Below are 4,956 nucleotides of genomic sequence, written 5' to 3' on the forward strand. Positions count from 1 at the left end.
GTCGAGGCCGAACGGAATGTCGACATTGCGGTAAATGGCATTTGGGGAGTTGTAGATTCCATGACCGCTCCTGTTACAAGTGCGGATCAGTGGACCACTTCATTAAAGATTGCTCGAGGCTGTCCGAACAGAATGTAAATCAGAATGGGAAACCGGGTGCTACCACTGCTCGAGGTAGACCATCTAGAAATATGGGCAATGCTAGTGGTGGTCAGAGAGGATCTAGAGATGCTACGACCAGATCCGAGGCTCGTGCACCTGCTAGAGCATATGCTATACGTGCCCGCGAGGATGCTTCTTCGCCTGATGTTATTACCGGTACTTTTACTCTCTTTGATACTAATGTAATTGCTTTGATTGACCCCGGTTCTACTCATTCTTACATATGTGAAACCTTAGCATCCAGTAAGACTTTACCTATTGAGTCTACTGAGTTTGTAATTCGGGTGTCAAATCCCTTGGGTCGTTATGTACTTGTCGACAAAGTGTGTAAGAAATGTCCCCTAGCAATTCGAGGTTCCTGTTTTCCAGCGGACTTGATGCTTTTGCCGTTTGATGAATTTGATGTTATCCTTGGGTTGGATTGGTTGACCGTGCATGATGCGATTGTGAATTGCAAGAGCAAGACTATTGATTTGAGGTGCGCAAATAACGAAGTAGTCCGAATTGAGTCCGCGGACTTGGAGGGGATGCCAGCTGTAATATCAGCAATGTTGGCACAGAAATATGTAAGAAAAGGGTGCGAAGCATACCTTGCGTATGTACTTGGTGACAAAGAATTAGAAAAGAAACCCGAATTTGTGCCGGTGGTTTGTGAATACCCGGATGTTTTTCCGGAAGAATTACCGGGTTTACCACCTGTTCGGGAGGTAGAGTTTGGTATTGAGCTTGTACCTGGGACTACGCCGATCTCGATAGCTCCGTATCGTATGGCACCAACCGAGTTAAAAGAGTTGAAAGCTCAGCTGCAAGAATTGACGGATAGAGGTTTCGCTCGGCCAAGTTTCTCACCTTGGGGTGCACCAGTATTGTTCGTAAAAAAGAAGGATGGAACCATGAGGTTGTGCATTGACTATCGTCAACTGAATAAAGTGACGATAAAGAATAAATATCCATTACCGCGTATCGATGATTTGTTTGATCAACTAAATGGGGCCTCAGTGTTCTCAAAAAATAGATTTGAGATCGGGTTATTATCAGTTGCGGATTCGAGATTCAGACGTACCCAAAACTGCTTTCAGAACGAGGTACGGTCACTACGAATTCTTAGTGATGCCGTTTGGGCTCACTAATGCCCCGGCAGTATTTATGGATTTGATGAATCGGATCTTCAGACCATATTTGGATCGGTTCGTAGTTGTGTTCATTGATGACATCTTGGTCTATTCAAGAGATGAGACCGAACATGCTGAGCACCTGAGACTAGTGTTGCAAATTTTACGGGATAAGCAGTTATATGCTAAGTTCAGTAAGTGTGAGTTCTGGTTAAGAGAGGTTAGCTTCTTGGTCATGTGGTATCCGCGTCGGGTATTCGAGTTGACCCGAACAAATTTCAGCCATACTTGACTGGAAACCTCCGAGAAATGTTACTGAAGTTCGGAGCTTTTGGGGCTCGCCGTTATTACCGACGATTTGTGAAAGGTTCTCGATGATAGCCACACCAATGACGAAGCTACTTCAAAAGGATGTTAAGTTCGAGTGGACGGAGAAATGTCAGAAAAGTTTCGACCAACTGAAAACTCATTTGACTGAAGCTCCAATTTTGGTGCAACCCGAATCAGGTAAAGAGTTTGTCATCTATAGTGACGCATCCCTACTTGGGTTGGGTTGCGTATTGATGCAAGAAGGTCGAGTCGTGGCCTATGCGTCGAGACAATTGAAGCCACATGAGAGGAATTATCCGACCCATGATCTCGAACTAGCTGCCATCGTGTTTGCTTTAAAAATATGGCGACATTATCTGTTTGGTGAGAAGTGCCATGTATTTTCGGACCACAAAAGTCTCAAATATTTGATGACTCAACGAGACTTGAATCTGCGACAAAGACGTTGGCTTGAGTTGTTGAAAGATTACGAGCTTGTCATTGATTACCACCCGGGAAAGGCTAACGTGGTTGCGGACGCCTTAAGCCGGAAGTCATTGTTTGCTTTACGAGCGATGAATGTGCATTTGTCTGTTCTACCAGACAATGTGTTAGTAGCTGAATTAAAAGCTAAACCATTATTGACTCACCAAATTCGTGAAGCTCAGAAAGTCGATGATGAATTGGTTGCAAAACGGGCTAAGTGTTTTCCGAACGAGGGATCAGAGTTTCAAATTGATGACGATGATTGTTTGAGGTTCAGAAATCGTTTGTGTGTTCCAAGGAATTCGGAACTCATTTCGATGATTCTGAACGAAGCCCATTGTAGCCGAATGTCAATTCACCCGGGGAGTACGAAAATGTACAACGATTTGAAACGTCAATTTTGGTGGCATGGTATGAAACGGGACATCTCCGACTTTGTTTCGAGATGTTTAATATGTCAACAAGTGAAAGCGGAACATCAAGTGCCTTCAGGATTACTCCAGCCGATCATGATACCCGAGTGGAAATGGGATCGAGTCACAATGGACTTTGTGTCCGGACTGCCTTTGTCAGCAAGTAAGAAGGATGCGATATGGGTTGTTGTCGATAGACTAACTAAGTCGGCTCACTTTATCCCCGTGCGTACGGATTTTTCATTGGATAAACTAGCTGAATTGTACGTTTCTCAGATTGTGAGATTACACGGGGTACCGATTTCTATTGTGTCGGATAGAGATCCGAGATTCACCTCGCGATTTTGGAAGAAATTGCAAGAAGCTTTGGGTACCAAGCTGCATTTTAGCACCGCTTTTCATCCACAAACAGATGGTCAATCCGAGCGGATAATTCAGATACTTGAGGATATGTTGAGATGTTGCATCCTCGAGTTCAGTAGTTCATGGGAACGGTACTTACCTTTGATTGAATTCACTTACAACAATAGTTTTCAGTCAAGTATTAAGATGGCACCCTACGAGCTTTGTACGGTCGTAAATGCCGTACACCATTGTTTGGACCGAGCTCGGTGAAAGTAAAATTTTCGGAGTTGATTTGATTAGAGATGCTGAACAGAAAGTAAAGGTAATCCGTGAAAGTCTGAAAGTAGCCACGGATCGTCAGAAGTCGTACGCAGATTTGAAACGAAAAGACATCGAGTATCAGGTGGGAGACAAAGTGTTCCTTAAGGTTTCACCTTGGAAAAAGATACTCAGGTTTGGCCGTAAGGGCAAGTTGAGCCCAAGATTCGTTGGGCCGTATGAAATATCCGAAAGAATTGGTTCAGTGGCATATAGATTGATTTTACCCCCTGAACTTGAAAGGATTCACAATGTTTTCATGTTCGATGCTACGACGTTATAGATCCGATCCGTCACATGTGATTAATCCCTCGGAAGTTGAAATTCAATCTGACTGAGTTATGAAGAAGAACCGATTCGATCCTAGCTCGTAAGTGAAAGAGTTGCGAAACAGAAGGTTCCGTAGTAAGGTTATGGCTCAAACGGATCGAGAAGCATGGATGAGCCGATGAAGACGTACCCCTATTCAGGTAGATTTTCGGGACGAAAATTTCTTAATGGGGAGAGTATGACAGCCCAAAACTGACCCTAGTCGGGAAGTGGTTCGGGACTGCTAAACCGAGTCTTATAAATAATTAAAAGTTATATTCTGTGTTTATGATGTGAGTAAATGCATGTGTGAAAGTCTCATGCATTAATTTGATCATCTTTATGTGAATTTATTAATATGGACTTATATGAAACTTTGTTGGAAAGTGAGAGTTAATTTTACAATGGTCTAATAGTACATGCATTGAAAGGAGTGGTTTTGCATGTCAATTTGCCCATGATAAACATGGTGGCGGCCAAGGAAGGAATATGCTCCACTAATTCAAAAATTAAATAATTTGTATTAACAAATGATTTAATAATTGATATTAAAGATTATAGTATGAAGGAAATAATATAATGAGAATGGGAGGAGAAACCAAAGTGTTCATCCTTACTTCTCCATTGCCGAAACTAGAAGAAAGAAAGAAGAAAAACTCTTGTTGAATTTGCTAAGGTTTTGATACAAAAATATTTATGCCACTTGAAATGATCAAATGAGGATTGTAAAAGCTACTTGATTTGGATTAAATTAGGTTATTTATGAGGGTTGAATTCGGCCTAGCTTAAAATTTTAGTAAATTTGATACATAGATATAGTTAGGTGGATGTGTAAATTGTTAATTGTTTTACTTGAAAGTAAGTAAATATGGATGCCAATCTATAGAGAGAAAGAAAAAATAATATCGTTATGCATGATTCTTGGGATAATGTTTAATGTATTTTTTATTTTATAAAAAAGTAATGAATTGAGAAATAACTTGTTGATGGAGGTGTGAACGTATATCTATGTTCAGGAATGACATAGGGTAGCTAAGTCTAAGAACTCGTCAGACATGGAGCAAATTCCGGTATAAAGTTTAAATGTTAAGTGCATTGTATTAATGTAAGAATAGTAGTACTAATTAAAGTTAAGAGGCTAAATTCTTTTAAGGGATTGACCCTTAATGAACAAAATAGAATCCGGCCTTAAGCTTGACTAAATGGTTCGGCTATGGTAGCTTAGAAGAAACCTATATGAGATGGTTGTATTAGTCATAATCACTTGGGACAGCAGTAGTAAGGTGGTTTTCGAAAATCGCCATAATTTGTAGGAGCTGAATTAGAAGCTGAGGAATTATGTCATTAAACTCAAGGGTCATTTTCTTACAAAAGAAATATAGAAACAAAAGAGTTGCGATCAGAGATATTTGAAGTATTGGGCGAGTCAAAAGACTGCTGGATCCCTGTTCTGTTTTTAGAAAATCTTATAAATTGTACAAAAATGATATAAGATAAAATCT

Source organism: Gossypium hirsutum, chromosome D08 (genome assembly GCF_007990345.1).
Source record: "Gossypium hirsutum isolate 1008001.06 chromosome D08, Gossypium_hirsutum_v2.1, whole genome shotgun sequence".
In the NCBI taxonomy this organism is placed as follows: Eukaryota; Viridiplantae; Streptophyta; class Magnoliopsida; order Malvales; family Malvaceae; genus Gossypium; species Gossypium hirsutum.